Source organism: Camelus dromedarius, chromosome 10 (assembly GCF_036321535.1).
Source record: "Camelus dromedarius isolate mCamDro1 chromosome 10, mCamDro1.pat, whole genome shotgun sequence".
NCBI lineage: Eukaryota > Metazoa > Chordata > Mammalia > Artiodactyla > Camelidae > Camelus > Camelus dromedarius.
The window spans coordinates 6,662,877-6,682,412 of record NC_087445.1 but is presented as its reverse complement, the minus strand read 5'-3'; the positions used below and the strand labels follow the sequence as shown (position 1 = coordinate 6,682,412).

The 19,536-nt window shown below is 37.4% G+C and overlaps 1 protein-coding gene and 1 long non-coding RNA gene across 7 annotated transcripts in view; one reads left to right on the top strand and one right to left on the bottom strand.

The window, feature by feature from the left end:
- FRMD3 (FERM domain containing 3) overlaps positions 1-19,536 on the bottom strand; it is a 256,971-nt gene that overhangs the window by 5,618 nt on the left and 231,817 nt on the right. The window lies entirely within an intron of this gene.
- LOC135322245 (uncharacterized) overlaps positions 1-19,536 on the top strand; it is an 85,688-nt gene that overhangs the window by 53,856 nt on the left and 12,296 nt on the right. For 2 of the 4 annotated variants that reach the window (XR_010382581.1, XR_010382582.1), the window contains exons 2-3: positions 9,601-9,684; positions 15,651-15,863. This is a non-coding gene — a long non-coding RNA (uncharacterized LOC135322245). Of the gene's footprint in view, positions 1-9,600; positions 9,685-15,650; positions 15,984-18,234; positions 18,334-19,536 lie in introns of those variants that run through there. The other 2 variants (XR_010382583.1, XR_010382580.1) reach the window with 2 other exon arrangements.

Here is a 19,536-nt window from a genome sequence, read left to right as displayed (position 1 = left end):
TACCATAAGTTTTAAGGTCAACATGTTAAACCCAAAATAACCAAAACACCTCAAATAGTTGGCAGTATTTACAACATTTACACGAGCAATTATGGTCTGAAAACCTCCAACTTTGGTCATGTCTGCAAGAATAAAAAGGCAGGAAATCACTATCATGTTATAATTTTGAGTGGTGTCTTTCACAAGTCGACACTGTCATCGAGTAAAGTATTATAGGAAAATTAGAGAATCTGCTAGCCAATGATAACCATTTTATTATATTATGTATTATGTTCTAGTCTTCATTCTAGGCACAATTTTGTGGTTTTTCATTTTATATAATTGCAATCATATTGTATGAACAGATTTGCATCTTGGTCCTTTAACATTTTAACTTAGACATTTTCTGTGTTGATGTAAACTCCCATTGGCATTTATAATGGCTGCCAAATTTTCTATGTAGTTAATATCATATTAGTTGCCTGTTGGCAAACATTTAGATTGCTTTGCAGTTGTGGAAAAAATGCTGAGACATCTTTATATATAAAACCCTTTTCCCCTCTCTTGTTGCAGTTCATTTGATGTCTGAAAGAAAAATTTCTTGGTCAAAGGGTATGAACATTATTTCTTAAAGTTTACGAGGGAAGAGGGTTTCTTAACTTCACATTTTACAGATGAGAAATTCAGTTACCTACTATCAGGCCAAAGGCCAGCTCTCCTAACTTTGAATCTTGGGTTTTTACTGGGAAAGGCAGAATCAAAGAAATGTTCCCCAGGATGGATCTATAGTATAATACTAAATTGGTAGTCAGATATATTAGGTAACTGTAAACCAGCTTTTTTTTTCTTTTTTTAATTGAGGCATAGTCAGTTTACAATGTTGTGTCAATTTCTGGTGTCCAGCACAGTTTTTCAGTCATACATGAATTTATACATACTCATTTTCACTGTAAGCTACAAGACGTTGAATATATTTCCCTGTGCTACACAGTATAAACTTGTTTATCTGTTTTATACATACCAGTCAGTATCTGCAAATCTCGAACTCCCAGTTTATCCCTTCCCACCCCTCCTCCCTGCAGGCAACCACAAGTCTGTATTCTATGTCTGTGAATCTGTTTCTGTTTTATATGTAAGTTCATGTCTCTCTCTCTTTTTTAAAAGATTTCACATATGAGTAATATCGTATGGTATTCTTCTCTTTCTGGCTTACTTCACTTAGAATGACATTCTCCAGGAACATCCATGTTGCTGCAAATGACATTATTTTATTATTTTTTATGGCTGATTAGTATTCCATTGTGTAAATATAGCACAACTTCTTTATCCAGTCATCTGTCGATGGACATTTAGGCTGTTTCCATGCCTTGGTTACTGTAAATAGTGCTGCTATGAACATTGGGGTGTAGGTGTCTTTTTGAATTAAGGTTCCCTCTGGATATATGCCCAGGAGTGGGATTGCTGTGTCAAATGGTAAGTCTATTTTTAGTCTTTAGAGGAATCTCCATACTGTTTTCCACAGTGGCTGCACTAAACTGCATTCCCACCAACAGCGTAGGAGGGTTCCCTTTTCTCCACACCCACTCCAGCATTTATCATTTGTGGACTTTTGAATGAGAGCCATTCTGACTGGTGTGAGGTGATACCTCCTTGTAGTCTTGATTTGCATTTCTCTGAAAATTAGTGATATTCAGCATTTTTTCATGTGCCTATTGGTCATTTGTATGTCTTCACTGGAGAATTGCTTGTTTAGGTCTTCTGCCCCTTTGTAGATTGGGTTGTTTATTTTTTTCTTATTAAGTTATATGAGCTGTTTATATATTCTAGAAATCAAGCCCTTGTCAGTCTCATCTTTTGCAAATATTTTCTCCCATTCCGTAGGTTGTCGTTTTGTTTTGCTCATGGTTTCCTTTGCTGTGCAAAAGCTTGTAAGTTTAATTAGGTCCCATTTGTTTATTTTTGCTTTTATTTCTATTTCTTGGGTAGACTGCTCTAGAAGAACATTGCTGAGATGTATGTGAGATAATGTTTTGCCTATGTTTTCTTCTAGGAGATTTATTGTGTCTTGTCTTATGTTTAAGTCTATAATCCATTTTGAATTTGTTTTTGTGTATGGTGTGAGGGAGTGTTCTAGCTTCATTGACTTACATGCTGCTGTCCAGTTTTCCCAACACCATTTGCTAAAGAGATTGTCTTTATTCCATTGTATGTTCTTGCCTCTTTTGTAAGATTAATTGACCAAAAGTTTGTGGGTTCATTTCTGGGCTCTCTATTCTGATCCTTTGATCCATATGTCTGTTTTTGTACCAATACCACTCTGTTTTGATTACTGTAGCTCAATAGTATTGTGTTAAGTCTGGGAGGGTTATTCCTCCAGCCTCATTCTTTTTCTTCAGTAATATTTTGGCAATTCTGGGTCTTTCGTGATTCCATATAAATTTTAATATGATTTGTTCTAGTTCTGCAAAATATGTCCCGGGTAGTTTGATAGGGATTGCATTAAATCTAGATTGCCTTGGACAGTATGACCATTTTAACAATATTGATTCTTCCAATCCAGGAGCATGGGCTATCTTTCCATTTTTTAAGTCTTCTTTAATTTCCTTAGTCAGTGTGTTGTAGTTCTTCATGTATAAGTCTTCACCTCCTTGGTTAGATCGATTCCTAGGTAATTTATTACTTTGTGTGCGATTTTAAAAGGGGTTTTTCTTTACTTTCTTTTCCTGTTGATTCATCGTTAGTGTAAAGAAATGCAACTGATTTTGGTACATTAATCTTGTATCCTGCTACCTTGCTGAATTCTTTTATTAGCTCTAGTAGTTTTTGTGCGGCGCTTTTAGGGTTTTCTATATATAGTATCATGTCATCTGCATATAGTGACAGTTTTACCTCTTCTTTTCCAATTTGAATCCCTTTTCTTTTTCTTTGCCTAATTGCTGTGTCTAGGACTTGTAAGACTATGTTGAATAGAAGTGGTAAGAGTGGACAGCCTTGTCTTGTCCCAGACTTTAGTGGAAAGGTTTTTCAGTTTTTCACTGTTGAGTACTATGGTGGTTTGTCATAAATAGCTTTTATTATGTTGAGATATGTTCCCTCTATACCCACTTTGGTAAGGGTTTTTATCGTAAATGAGTGTTGAATTTTATCAAATGCTTTTCCTGCATCTATTGAGATGATCATGTGGGTTTTATCCTTTCTCTTGTTGATGTGGTGTATTACATTGATTGATTTGCATATGTTGAACCATCCTTGTTTCCTGGGATGAACCCAAGTTGATAATGGTATATGATCTTTTTTATGTGCTGTTGGATTCTATTTGCTAATATTTTGTTGAGGAATTTTGCATCTGTGTTCATCAGTGATATTGGTCTGTAATTCTCTGTTTTGGTGGTGTCTTTGCCTGGTTTTGGTATCAGGGTGATGGTGACTTCATAAAATGAGTTTGGGAGTACTCCCTCCTTTTTAATCTTCTGGAAGAGTTTGAGAAGGATGGGTATGAATTCTTTGTATATTTGGTCGAATTCCACAGTGAAGCCATCTGGTCCTGGACTTCTGTTTGTAGGGAGGTTTTTTATTGCTAATTTTATTTCATTTCTAGTGATACGTTTATTCAAGTGGTCAGTTTCTTCTTGATTCAGTCTTGGTGGACTGTATGTTTCCAGAAACTTGTCCATTTCTTCTAGTTTATCCGTTTCCATATAGTTGTTCATAGTATTTTCGTATGATATTTTGTACTTCTGTGGTATTGGTTGTAATTTCCCCATTTTCCTTTCTTTATTTGTGCTCTCTTCTTGGTGAGCTTGGCCAGAGGTTAATTTTTTTTACTCTTTCTAAAAACCAGCTCTTGGTTTGATTTTTTTCCCATTGTTTTCGAATCTCTATTTATCTCCTCCCTGATCTTTATTATTTCCTTTCTTCTGCTGACTTTTGGTTTTGTTTGCTTTTCTTTTTCTAATTGTTTTAGCTGGTAGGTTAGATTGACCAAGATATCCAGTGCACACTCTTGCCTGACTTGAGTCCCCAAACAATGAGCCATACAGGCCCTGGGTCCCGTCCTGCTGTCCTGCTAATTCATAGTCCCACTTACTGCCACAATGAAAAGAAACAATATTCATATTACAGGAATTCCAGAAGGACAAGAGAACAGAAGGACAGAAAGCATATATGGGCTGAAAACTTCCCAAACCTGGGGAGAGAAATAGACATTAAGATTCAGGAGGCGTAAAGGACCCCAAATAGGTTGAACCCAAATAGGGTACACTAAGATGTATTATAATTAAATTGTTAAGAGTCAAAGGAAAAGAACTTTAAAAGCAGCAAGAGAAAAGAGTTCAGTTTATATAAGGGAGCTCCCATAAGACTATTGGCAGTTTCTCAACAGAAACTTTTCAGGTCAGAGAGACTAGGATAACATATTCAAAGAAACAAACTGTCAATGAAGAATACAATACCTAGTGAACCTGTACTTCAGAAATGTAGGGATAAAGACTTTCCCAAACAAAGAAAAGCTGAGGGAATTCATCACCATTAGACCTGCCTGACAAGAAATGCTAACGGGAGTCCATTGTGTGGAAATAAAAGACACTAATTAACATCATAAAAACAAAGCAATGTAAAAATCACTGGTAATGGTAAAAATATAATCAAAGCTAGATTCTGTTATGCTAATGCTGATGCATAATTCATGTACAAACCTAGTTTACAAGTTAAAATGTAAAATAACTATTTTAACTACAATAATCTGTTATTAGTTACACAATATAAAATATGCAAAATTATAACACCAATAACCTAAAATATGAGGGGGGAGAAGTACAAGTGTAAAACTTAGGAATTGTATTAAACTTAAGTTGTTATTAGCTTAAAATAGAGTGTTACAATTTTAAGATATTTTTATGTAAGCTTCATGGTAACCACAAGGGGAAAACCTGTAGTAATTACAAAAGAAACATGTTAAAGAAGTCAAAGCATACTGATACCAAAAGACATCAAAACAAATAGGATACAAATTCACAAAATTATAAATGAAAAAGATAAAGTCCTCTTTTTTCCTTGGTGAGTCTAGCCAGAATTTTGTCAATTCTGTTTTTTTTTCAAAGAACCAGTTAATCTTTCCAATGTTCCTGTTCTCTATTTCATGTATTTCTGCTCTAATCTTTAGTCAGTACCACCAAAAAGCCACCTATAGATTGAATGCAACCTCTATCAAATTTCCAGTGAAATTCTTTACAGAAGTAGAAAAAACAATCCTAAAATTTATGTGGAACCACAAAAGACCCCACGTAGCCAAAGAAATCCTGAGAAAAAAGAACAAAGGGGGCAACACACCTCCTGATTTCAAGCAGTACTATAAAACTACAATAATCAAAACAGTATGGTACTGGCATAAAAACCAACAAATAGATCAGTGGAATAGAATTGAGAGCCCAGAAATACTGAAGCATATTCAGTCAACTAATACTTGACAAGGGAGCCCAGAATACTCAATAAAGAAAATACAGTCTTTCCAATAAATGGTACTGGGAAGATTAGATATTCACATGTGAAAGAATGAAACTAGCCTCTGATCTTCCAGTACTCACAAAAATTAACTTGCAATGAGGGGGGCAGGAATAGCTTAAATGGTAGAGTGCTAAGCATGCACAAGGTCCTGGGTTCAATCCCCAGCACCTCCACTTGGAAAAAAAGAAAAATTTAACCCCCCTGCCCCCCCCCAAATTAAGAAAAACAAAACAAAACAAAAATCAACTTGCAGTGGATTAAAGACTTTAATGTAAAGCTGACCCCTAAAACCCCTAAAGAAAACAAAGGGGGAAAAAAAGCTCCTTGACATAGGTCTTGGCAGTGATTTTCTGGCTATGACATAACCTTAAAGCACAAGCAACCAAATAAAAAACAAGTGGGACTACATCAAACTAAAAAGCGTATGCACAGCAAAAGCAGCAAACTAAGTGAAAAAACAACCTCCAGAATGGGAAAAAATATTTGCAAACCATATCTGATTAGGACTTAGTATCCAAAATATATAAAGAACTCATACAGTTCAATAGGAAAAAGCAAATAATTTTAAAATGGGCAAAAGGCCTGAATAGACATTTTTCTAAAGAGGATATATAACAGGCCAACAAGTACATGAAAATGTTTATCATCACTAGTCATTAGGGAAATGCAAATCAAAACCACAGTGACATCTCAGCTCATGCCTTTTAGAATGGCCACCATCAGAAAGACAAGAGATAACAAATGCTGGTGAGGATGTGGAGAAAAGGGAAATGTTGTGCATTGTTGGTAGGATTGTAAACTGGTATAGCCATTGTGGAAAACAACATGGAGTTTCCACAAAAAGTTAAAAATTAAACAACCATATGATCCAGCAATTCCACTTCTGAGAATATATTGAAAGGAAACAAAAATACTAACTTGAAGAGATATCTGCATCCCCATGTTTGTAGCATCATTATTTACAACAGTTAAGACATGGAAACAACCCAAAGGAGTTTTATATATAGATATAGATATAGATATATACACACACATATACATACACACACATGAATATTATTAAGCCACCAAAAAAAAGAGAAAATCCTGCCATTTGTGACAACAAAGATGGACCTTGAAGGCATTATGCTAAGTCAGATAGAGAAAGACAAACACTGTATGATCTCATTTATATGTGGAATCTAGTTTTTTAAAAAAACCTCATAGAAGGAGGAATCAGATTTGTGGTTACGAGAAGAAGGGAGTGGTTGAGAGGGAGAATTAGAGGAAGGGAATTAAAAGGTACAAACTTTCAGTTATAAAATAAATAAGAACTAGGAATATAATGTACAACATGAGAGCTATAGTTAATACTGTTGTGTGATATATATGAAAGTTGTTAAGAGAGTAGATCTCAAGAGTTCTCGTCACATACAAAATTTTTTTTCTCTTTCTTTTTGTTGTATCTATATGAGATAATGGATACTAACTAAAGATAGTGCTGTAATCATTTCACAACATATGTAAGTCAAGCCATTATAACATATACCTTAAACTTACACAGCAATGTATGTCAGTTATATCTCAGTAAAGCTGGGGGGAAAGATGTGTGGGACTAAATTACTGATTTTATCTTTCATATATCAACTGATATTTCCTAATAGCTCTGGTATAAAAGTACTGAGCAGCCTAGATGAAAGATCCCATAAAACATGCAAGCAAAATACAAAGGGCCAACAAGCATGTGAAAAGATACTCAGCGTCATTAGTCAGTACCACAGTAAGACAGCCATTTGAGTGGATGGGAAGTGCTATGATTTTTTTAAAATCTGAAAATAACAAGTGCCAATAAAGATGAGGAGAAACTGGAACCCTTGAACTTAGTGATGGGATTTAAAAATGGTTCAACAGTTTGGCAGTTCCTCAAGTCAAACATAGAATTACCATGTCATCTAGCAATCCCACTCCCAGGTATATATTCTCTAAGAATTGAAAACGGGTACTGAAACAAATACTCGTACACAGATGTTCAAAGCAGCACTAATCCAATCATCAAAAGGTGGAAACAACCCAAACATCCATAAATGTCTGAATAGATAAAATGTGGTTTATCCATACAATGAAATATTATTCAGTCATTAGAGACAATGATATGGATACAACATAGATAGATATCAAAAACATGCTGAGTGAAAGTAGACACAAAAGCTCACATAACATAGATCCCATTTATCTCCATATGAAATACCCAGAATAGATAGAGCCATAGAGACAGAAAGCACACTGGTGGTTGCCAGGGCTGAGGGAAGAGATGAATGAGTAATTGTTTGATGGGTACTAGGTTTCCTTTTGGGGAGATGAAAGTGTTCTCCGACTAGGTAGAGGTATTAGTTGCTAAGCACTGTGAATGTACTAAATGGAGCTGAATTTTTTATGTCAATTTTTTTTTTATTGAAGTATAGTTAATTTACAATGTGTTCATTTCTGTTGTACAGCAAATTGTTTTATATATATTCTTTTTCATCATATTTTAAGATATTGAATATAATTCCTTGTGCTATACAGTAGGACTTTGTTGTTTATCTATTTTATATATAGTATTTTATATCTCCTAATCCCAAACACCTAATTTATCACTCTCCCACATCCTTTTCCCTTTGGTAACCATAAGTTTGTTTTCTATGTCTGTGAGTCTGTTTTGTAGTTAAGTTCACTTGTGTATTTTAGATTCCACATATAACTGATGTTACATATGTCTTTCTTTGTCTGACTTATTTCACTTAGTATGATAATCTCTAGTTCCATTTGTTGCTGCAAATGGCATTATTTCTTTTTTAATGGCCAAGTAGTATTCCATTGTGTGTATGTGTGTACGTATTCACTTTACTCCACACCCTCTCTAGCTAAAATGGTTGATTTTATGTTGTAAAGCTCACTTCATTAAAATTTTTTAAAAATAATGCTCAACATCACTAATTATCAGAGAAATGCAAATCAAAACTATGATGAGGTATTACCTCACAGTCAGAATGGCCACCACATAAAAGTCCACAAACAATAAATGCTGGAGAAGCTGTGGAGAAAAGGGAACCTTACTGTTGGTGGGAATGTAGTCTAGTGCAGCTGTTACGGAAAACGGTATGGAGATTCCTCAAAAGACTAAAGATTGACTTACCGTATGAGCTAGCAATCCCACTCTGGGGCATATATCTAGAGGAAACCTTAATTCAAAAAGGCACTTGAACCCCAATGTACGTAGCAGCACTATTTACAATAGCCAAGACATGGAAACAACCTAAATGTCCATCAACAGATGACTGGATCAAGAAGTTGTGGTATATTTATACAATGGAATACTACTCAGCCATAAAAGTGATAAAATAATGCCATTTGCAGCAACATGGATGGCCCTGGAGAATGTCATTCTAAGTGAAGTAAGCCAGAGAGAGAAAGAAAAATACCATATGATATCACTCATGTGTGGAATCTTAAAAAAAAAAAAAAAAGACAAATGAACTTATTTGCAAAACAGAAACGGACTCACAAACATAGAAAACAAACTTATGGTTACCAGTGGGGGAAGCGGGTGGGAAGGGATAAATTGGGAGTTTGAGATTTGCAGATACTGACTGGTATATATAAAATAGATAAACAAGTTCATACTGCATAGCACTATATCTTGTAGTAACCTATGGTGAAAAAGAATATGAAAATGAATGTATGTATGTTTATGTATGACTAAAGCATAATGCTATACACCAGAAATTGACACAACATTGTAAACTGACTATAATTCAATAAAATACATACATAAAAATCTTTTTTAAATAAATGCAAGCAATAATTTTTCTCCCACCATATATACTCCATGAAACCTGGAGGGAGAAAATGCTCGCAGTGTTTAAGGAAAGATGACAAGAATGATGACTTTCCGGAATATGACATCTTTACATATCTGGTATTCTATATCCTCAGAAGAAGGGTCATTTTCCTCCTCTTTCAGAAAGCAGTGAAAGTAACACATCGTATATGAGTGGTAGTACTGCTCTAGAAAGAGCACTCCCATCCCCTTTGGCTATTGTCACGGCTCCTGTGGTCACACAGATCTCCCAAGCCCTTTGTTCTTTTTTTTTTCTACAGAAGGAAGGATTTATGACTTGCAGCAAGTAAGGAGAACATTGGGGATCTTTCTCAAAGCAACATCTCCCTGAACACCACAAATGGGTAAGTTTTGTTTTTTTTCCTCCTTTTGCAGTTTTATTAGGTAGAATTATTAGTGTTTGACTGCACATACACATTATATTGAGTGTAAATACATATATACAGTATACTGCACAATATTTTTAGTTTACATATATGTACTAATTATTGTTTCTAAGAACAGATTAGAGCTTTAGCTTTTTAAACTTACATAGTTATCAAAGGAATAAAGCCAATTACAAAATAAGAATCAACAGAATGTGGTAATCCAATCATCTTAGTTATAAATATTAAGTAGTTCATTTGTGTCATCATTAATTTTTAGATTCCTCATATGAGTGATGTCATATGGTATTTTTCTTTCTCTTTCCGGCCCACTTCACTTAGGATGACAATCTTCAGGTCCATCCATATTGCTGCAGCATTGTGTGTGTGTAGCACATCTTCTTTATCTAGTCATCTGTTGATGGACATTTGGGTTATTTTGTAAATAGTGCTTCTGTGAACATTGGGGTGCAGATGTCTTTTTGAATTAAGGTTTCCTATGGATATATGCCCAGGAGTGGGATTGCTGGATCACATGGATCAAATGGTAAGTCTACTTTCAGCTTTTTAAGGAACCTCCATACTGTCCTCCATAGTGGCTGCACCAGTGTACACTCCCGCCAACAGTGTAGGAGGGTTCCCTTTTCTCTACCCCTTCTCCAGCATCTGTCGTTTGTAGACTTTTCAATGATGGCCATTCTGGCTGGTGTGAGGTGATATCTCAGTGTAGTTTAGTTCTGCATTTCTCTGACAACTAGCAATGCTGAGCATTTTTTCATGTGCCTATTGGCCATCTGTATGTCTTCATTGGAGAATTGCTTGTTTAGTTCTTCTGTCCATTTTTGGATTGGGTTGCCTGTTTCTTTGATATTAAGGTGTATGAGCTGTTTATATATTTTGGAAATTAGTCCCTTGTCAGTCACATCATTTGCAAGTATTTTCTCCCATTCTGTAGGTTGTCTTTTCGTTTTGTTGATGGTATCCTTAGCTGTGCAAAAGCTTTTAAGTTTAATTAGATCCCATTTGTTTATTTTTGCTCTTATTTCCAATACTCCAGGAGCTGGTTCAAAAAATATATTGCTGTAATGTCCGTCCACGAGTGTTCTGTTTTCCTCTAGGAGTTTTATAGTATCTGGTCTTACATTTAGGTCTTTAATTCATTTTGAGTTTATTTTTGTATATGGTGCTAGAGAATGTTATAATTTGTCTTTTACAGGTAGCTGCTCAGTTTTCCCAGCACCACTTATTGAAGAGACTGTCTTTTCTCCATTGTATATTCTTGCCTCCTTTGTTGTAGATTAATTGACCATCCCGTGTATAGGTTTATTTCTGGACTTTATCCTGTTCCATTCATCTGTGTGTCTGTTTTTGTGCCAGTACCATACGGTGTTGATTACTGTGGCTTTGTAGTAGTCTGAAGTCAGGGAACATGATTCCCCCAGCTCCATTCTTCTTTTTCAAGACTGTCTTGGCTATTCGGGGTCTTTTGTGTTTCCATACAAATTTTAACATTTAAGAATGTCACTGGTAACTTGACAGGGACTGCATTAAATCTGTAAATTGCCTTGGGCAGTATGGCCATTTTAACAATACAGATTCTTCCAATCCAAGAACACGGTATATCTTTCCTTTTGTTTACGTCGTCTTCAGTTTCCTTCATCACTGTCTTACGGTTTTCGGCATACAGGTCTTTTGCCTCCTTGGCTAGGTTTATTCCTAGGTATCTAAGACCTTTGTTCTTATCTGACAGCATTTTTTCTCATACAGATGGCCTTTGCTCATTAAGTCTCTTTACTAATATGCAACCTAGTCTCCCTGTCTTCTGCTTTCCACAACCTTCTCCTATAAACCAGAGGTAAAGGGAAATCTCAGGTTTCCAGACTAAGTATTTTGTTGATGGCAACTCTGTTCTTCCAGTTGCTCAAACCAAAAACCTTGACTTTCCTCTCTTCATTCTCACCTTGGACCTGTCAGCAGCTTCTCTACCTTTAAAACGTACCCAAATCGGACTATTACTTACATGTAAGCTGCACCAACCTGGTCCAAGCCACCAGCTTTCTCACTGAGATTATCACAGCTGTGTCTGGTCTCCCTGCTCCAGCCCTTGCCCATGTAAGGGTCTCTCTCAACAGGGCAGCTGGAGTCATCCTTTGAAAACATAAGTCGGACCACGCCACTTGTCTGCTCAGTGTCCTCTAGTGATTTTCCATCTTCCTCAGAATACAAGCCCAGTCCTTGCATTGATGTCTGGGCTCCACTCAGGGAGCCTTCCCCTTCTCTCCTAACCTCTGACCTTGTTCTCCTAGGACTCTCTCCCTTGTTCACTCTGCTCCAGCCCCAGAAGCCCGGCCGTCTCTCAGAGATGCCAGTCACACCCCCTCTTGCTGTTCCCTCTGCTTGAAGCACCCTTAAGATTGGTCTCTTTTTGCAGGTTGTTAAGCAAATGTCCCCTTCTTGGTGAGGCCTATCTCAGCCACATTATGTAAGATATCAGTTCCTCTCCCCAGAACTCCCTATGCCCCTTCCCTCATTTGTTTTTCCTGAGAAGTCCAGGATCTAAGGAGGAAAGATAGAGCAGTAGCCAAGTGAAGCAGGAGCTCTTGGGGGACATCATCACTGTCACCAATCCAGGGCCTCCACAGGCCAGGCAGCTGCCCACATATGGGACAGGAGGGGCTGGTGATGACTGGGGGAAAAATGGACCATATTGAGCTCCATCTGAAAGCTTTAAAATTCCAATTTTAAAAAACATCTGTGCAGTCCACATGAAATGTGCCTTGTGGATGTTTTAAGGCATATAAGCTGCTAGCCTATAAATGCTGCTGTGATAAATTCAGCTCGATTCCTGATACGCTAAAGTCACCCAAGTGTTCCAGTACTTTGATCTTCACAACAGAAGTATCCACTTGTTTTTCTGGAAAGGAGACAGGCAGGGCAATAAATGCTTTCTTTCCTTTCATAGTTTTTCCAACCACTAGCATTAGATGTGCTGGAATTTCATAATACTTTCTCCCTCATCTCTATGCTCAAATTTTAAGGTAGCAAGGATAGAGTAGAAAGCAGACCAGACAAAGGTGGGACAACCCAGCCCTGCCACTTATGTCACACTTTACTTATGTGACTTAAAGTTATTAAGTAACTTTAAAAGTTATTCTTGGAGCTCAGTTTGCTTAAGTACAACACAGGAGTAACACCTACCTCATAAGGCTAGGGTGAGGGTTAAATGAAATTATAGATGCATAAGTGCTGTCTGTATCAAAAAAGCTACAGAAATTAGATGCTACTATCTTACCAAAGAACATTAGACTACATTGATCTGTTACCAAGCAATATTTACACCTATTAATCTGTTGTTGTTACCTCTGTTGACCTGTTGTCAAGCAGTATCAGTTTATTTCACTTCATTTGTATATAAGATGCCTCCTGATTGTATTCACAAAGCTCAATGGCTGAAAACTTTTTTTAGAAGTGATAAGACAAGGGTTTAGGAAAAGGAACTAGTTTCAAACTTATATTGATTATCCAACCTAATTAAAATTATATTGTAGCTGAAAATTTTTGACATATAGGAAACAAATGTTAACCATTATGTTTTAGACAGTAATATAACTATTCTTTTCTACCATTATTGTCCTTATTCAACTTGAAGAAATACTTTATGAACTGAGATAGCAAGAATCAAAAGATGCTGATGGAGCACTATTTACAGTAGCCAAGACATGGAAGCAACCTAAATGGCTGACAGATGACTGTATAAAGAAGTTGTGGTATATTTATACAATAGAATAGTACTCAGCCATAAAAAAGAATAAAACAATGCCATATGCAGCAACATGGATGGACCTGGAGATTGTCCAAGTGAAGTAAACCAGAAAGTGAAAGAAAAATACCATATGATATCACTTATATGGGGAATCTAAAAAATGAGACAAGTGAACCTATTTACAAAGCAGAGATAGACTTACGTAGAAAAGAAACGTGTGGTTACCAGGGAAGAAAGGGAGGGTGGCAGGATAGCTTGGGAGTTTGGGATTTGCAGATACTAACTACTGTATATAAAATAGATAAATAGCAGGGTCCTGCTGTGTAGCATGGGGACTATACTGAATACCTTGTAGTGGCCTATAATGGGGAGTAATATGAAAAGGAATATATAACATATTATATATTGTATAATGTAGTATATACCATTATATATTATAATGTATATAATGTATATCATAAAACATTATGCATTATATATTGCATATAGATTGATATGTCATATTACATATCTACATTATACACTATTGTTTTACATATAGTATATATTATAATATATAATATATACTATAGCATATAATAGTAATGTATATAGTATACCATATAGTGTATATTGTATATAGTGAACTATATTATATATGTTGTATATATTATATATGTGTATATATTATATACTATACTGTATATGTACTACTGTATGTAGTATACTATATAGTATATATTATATAGTGTATATATTGTAGTATCCATAGTATATATAGTATATGCAGTATATGTAGTATACTTCAACTAAAAAAGAAAAGATGCTGCTGGAAGAGACTGACCAGTGATGATGGATGGGCAGTGTGTCTGCCCCGTACAAGCAGGTTGTGCCCTGCTCATTCCAGTCAACACCAGTCCCATAATCCCAATGTGATGGCACTCCCTAAAGATACCCCATTCACTACAACACAACCTGCTCAGTAGGCTGCTGACAGATGCTGCTACTGAAAATATTGTTCTTCGTCTTACTGCTAAATACAAAATAGAGACCTTCTTTAGTACACAGGAAGATTAGTGGCAGGTAAAAATGGAATAAGCATTGCTCACATTTACGTTCAGAAATCAGCCCCTCTATTAACTCAGCATATCTGTGACAGAGTCCAAATACTACAGCTGAGGTTACAACAGCTTGTGTGTGTACAAAACAGCTAAAGAGACTGACTAAAGGCCCTTGAGTAGTTTGCCTGTGTGCAATGTTTATGAATGAAGCAATGCAATATTCCATGTCATCAGAACACATGTCTTAAAAGGAAGATATTAATAACCCCTAGCTATCTCATGAGTTTGTGGAAAGGCTCAAAAGTATGTAGAAAACAAATGTGAGAAAGCACTTTGGGGACAATATGGCAGCATCAGAATATAACAGATCACTTGTCATTGGCATTTATCTACTCTAACTTCCTTAGCAAAGACTTTGGTGTTTGCATTACTTGGGGTAACTTTAAACCCACTTGGCAATGCCTTTCCTATTTGGAATCTACCACTGTCATTGCTGTCATGTGGCTGAAACCAAACTGGCTCACTTTGCAGGAGACACTTTTTCAGCTTTGTTGCCCCTGCCATGGCCACATGACACCCTGGGAGCATCAGGCCTCTCTCCATGCTGAAGGCTTTGGCAGATGGCACCTTTGGGAACCACCATCCTGGTTCCCTCTGAGGCATCCCAAATCACCCTGTGCTGATACCCAACTATGGGTCTCCCCCTCAACCTGCAGAGCACGGACATAAAGAACGAGGTACCCTCACCTGGCAGGGAGGAGGGTATTTAAAAAAAAAAAAAGAGGGATTTTGGAGGTCACAGTGATTGGCAGGGTCATTGTCATTTATCAGGTGGGGGTCAAGGATGCCAAATATCCTAAAATGCATTGGATGGTCCCACAAAATAAAGAAGTATTAATAAAGAAGTATTCTGCATCCTACATAACTTTCAGATGTCCTATTAAATATTATCCATATAGGCAAAAAACCTGTTTAGAATGATCTGAATCTAGAATTTACCTCTGTTTTACATTTAAACTTAAAGCATTTGGATGTCATTTTAACATTTTTTAAGTGGTAGGACTGGTAATTGACAGGTTTTAAATGTTTTTTAAATTGAAGTATAGTTGATTTATGATTTTAACATACTTTGAATTTTTCAGGCATACAGCCACTGGGTAAATTGAAGGAAGTGTCTTGCCAAGACAAGACACTTGTTTACCTGTTCAGAACATCACATCACTGTTGTCCGGAATGGCTAAGGTGTCCAAGATGCCTGCAGACCAGCACACGTTCCTGCATCTGCAGAGTGGTGCCCATGTCCCCCGTTACGCTCACAGAGGAGCCATCATCCTACTCCTTCATTCTGCCTCCTGGTGAGTCACACTTAAGAGAAACTTTTGAAAGACTTAACCATTTTATTATAAACTACTTCAAATTTCTCCTGACATTAGTTAGAGCAGTATTTTGACTTTTAAAGTTATGTGTAAGTAGATTTTGTTATTAAATGGGGACACTGAACTTCAAAGGATTGATACCCACTGCTCAAGAACACACACAACTGCCAATCTCTACGGAGGTCAGGTACTTGTTGCCTATTAACCAGAGCCATGCTTGCTGAGGTGGGCTAACTTCTGATTGATATCCTTTGGTTCATCTGTGTAGCCATCCTGGCTCTGGGAGGTGTGCTGTCCTCTTGCATCGAGGGTGTGGATAGGAAGAGTGGGAGAGAAGAAAGGAGGAGGTCATCACTCCACTTTGAGGAAATAGGATGGAGTCGAAAGAGCAGTGGCCTGGATTGCTGGGCACCTGGATTCAGTTGCGGAAAACTCTGTGTGGGTTCTTAGACATGTCGCTTCAGTTCTGTTTACTTCCAGTTTCAGTGTTCTGTGGCTTGATCTTAGTCTAGGTCTCTCAATGAAATGTCCCACTCAAAACTATACATATACTTTCCCTGAAAGCACCACTCACCTCCATAAAATAAGCAGAGCTATTTCTCCTGTATCTATGGAGAAACAAGACAAAGGGCACTAGATTTACCATGAATTTTTTACAGGGCTAGACATTTTAAACACATGATCATATATTTGTAAGAGGAGGTGAGGAAACTGAGGTTCAGAGAGGTTAAGTAACTTGGACAAGGTCATGAAGCTAGGAAACAATAGAGCAGGGGGCTGTACCCAAGCCTGACTCCAAAGCATGTTCCAGATCACTACGTTTTCCTGAGAAGGGAGGGGGGCCTCTCTGAGAGGCCCAGAGACCCTCACTTCTTAGCTAAAGAGGAAGAGTCGTTTGTGTTACTGGCCACCTTCATTGGCTGAAATCACAGTATCGTTATATGGAGGGTGATCATTTGTCCCTATTTGCCTGGTACAGTCCCCAATCTATGCCTTCTGTCCGAGCATCATTATTAAAGTGCCCCTTTCATACATGCACCCCACTGTTCACCACAGCACTGTTTACAGTAGCCAAGACATGGAAGCAACCGAAATGTCCATCAACAGATGACTGGATAAAGAAGATATGGTGTATATGTATGTGTGTGTGTGTGTATATATGTGTATATACACACACACACAATGGGATACTACTCAGCCACTAAAAATAATGTAGTGCCATTTGCAGCAACATGGATGGACCCAGTAATTATCATACTAAATGAAGTCAGAGAAAGACAAGTATATGATATCACATATGTAAAATATGATACAAGCAAACTTATTTGCAAAACAAACAGACTCATAGACATAGGTTACTGTAAATTTGTTTTCTAAGAGGAAAAGGGTGGGGGAGGGATGAATTTGGGATTTGCAGATACAAACTACTACATATAAAATAGATAAACAGCAAGGTCCTACTGTAGAGCACAGGGAACTATATTCAATATCCTGTAATAAACCATAGTGAAAAGAATATAAAAAAGAAAAAATGTATATAGTCGAATCCCTTTGCTGTACAACAGAAACTAACACAACACTGTAAATCAACTATACTTCAGTAAAAAATAAAATAAAATGCCCCTTTCACTCTCAGAAGGTTTGCCTAATAGATTTTATGGTCACCTATATATGTTTACATATCACATCTCCTGTGATTGTATCATGGCCAGGATAGAAACAAACAAAAGTAATCACTTGCTATTGTGGAGATTAGTGAATTGGGTTAGAAATAAAATAAACTTTCAAGTTTACTGTATTCTGCATGTGCTATCAGTCCCTAAAATGTTTTCTATCCACATTAAGCAGCATGCAGACTTGCAGCTGTACTAAGATGGTATGAGACTCACCTTCCCTTTGTTGGGGATAAAGTCTAATCCTTCGAGTGAAGCTCATGTCCCCTGGGTTTAAAGAAAAGATCCTGAGAATGACATTTACTCATTCAGATTACGGTTTTCACTTTCAGGCATGGATATTGCAAAATATCTCACACTAGAAATATACCTGATGCCTCTGAATATCCTTGGGAAGCTGCCTGCTCAGTCTATTTAAAACCCCTAGGAGTCATCCCAGTGACTCAGGAAAGTATAGACGAATGGAAACTTAGACACATGCATGCACACACACCCTCAGCAAGTCCCAATGTTCTTCAGAACCATGAACGCCAATCTCACCTCTCCTTGTGGTCATTATCTACCAACTTGGTCATGCCTCTAAGAATAGCTGGACATTTTGAAATCTTTCTCTTATCATCATGTTGATTTCACTATCTAGAATTCACCAGAATTCATTCTTTGTCCTCACATTGCAGCAGTCAGCTGCCCCTTCCAGACCACTGACGTGGCTCTCACCAAGTTCTCCAGTGACCACCAGGTTGCTAAAGACAGTGTGTGTTCTTTTCCGTCCTCCTGCTGACCACTCTACCTCTGTGAGTCCACACTCCCTTGGTTTCCATCTCCTGATTCTAAGCTACCTCTGTCTTTTCCACAGTCTCTTCACTTGTCTTTGTGGTAGCCTCAGTTCTCTGTTCTTGTCACGTGGTACCCTCTCCCTTACAGCTTCAGCCACTGCAGGATTCCACCATGCAACTGCAGCATTACTCAACACAGCTCTGCAGGTCACTAGTGTCCCCTAAGTGCCAGTTGTCTCTTGAAATTACTTTGGGAAACTGTACAAACTATCATCTTTTAGACATTACCAACAAGGTTAAGAGTATAAGCTTTCATCAAATGTTATGGCTGTCATCCAAAAGACAAGAGATAACAAGTGCTGGTAAGGATGGCGGGACAAGAAACTCCTGGGCACTATTGGTGGGAATGTAAACTGGTGCAGTCACCTTGGAAAACAGTATGAGGTTCCCCCCAAATTAAAAATAGAGCTACCCTATGATCCAGCAATCCCCACTTCTGAGTGTGTTCCCAAAGGAAATGAAAACAGGATCTTGAAGAGACACCTGCACTCCCTTGTTCATTGCAGCACTGCTCACAGCAGCCAAGATACGGAAACAACCGAAGTGGCCATCCATGCTTGGATGAATGCATAAAGAAGATGCGCCAGAAGTAAAACAAGAAGACAACCTATGGAATGGGAAAAAATTTTTGCAAATGAAACCAACAAAGCCTTGATCTCCAGAATATATAAGCAGCTCATATGACTCAATAAGAAAAAAAAACAACCCAATCCAAAAATGGGCAGAAGACCTAAACAAGCAATTCTCCAAGGAAGACATACAAATGATCAAAAGGCACATGAAAAAATGCTTAATATCACTAATTATCAGAGAAATGCAAATCAAAACTACAATGAGGTATCACCTCACACCAGTCAGAATGGCCGTCATTCAAAAATCCACAAATGACAAATGCTGGAGAGGCTGTGGAGAAAGGGGATCCCTCCTACACTGCTGGTGGGAATGCGGTTTGGTGCAGCCACTATGGAAAACAGTGTGGAGATTCCTCAAAAGACTAGGAATAGACTTACCATATGACCCAGGAATCCTGTATCCAGAAGGAACCCTACTTCAGGATGACACCTGCACCCCAATGTTCATAGCACTATTTACAATAGCCAAAACATGGAAAGAGCCTAAATGTCCATCAACAGGTGACTGGAT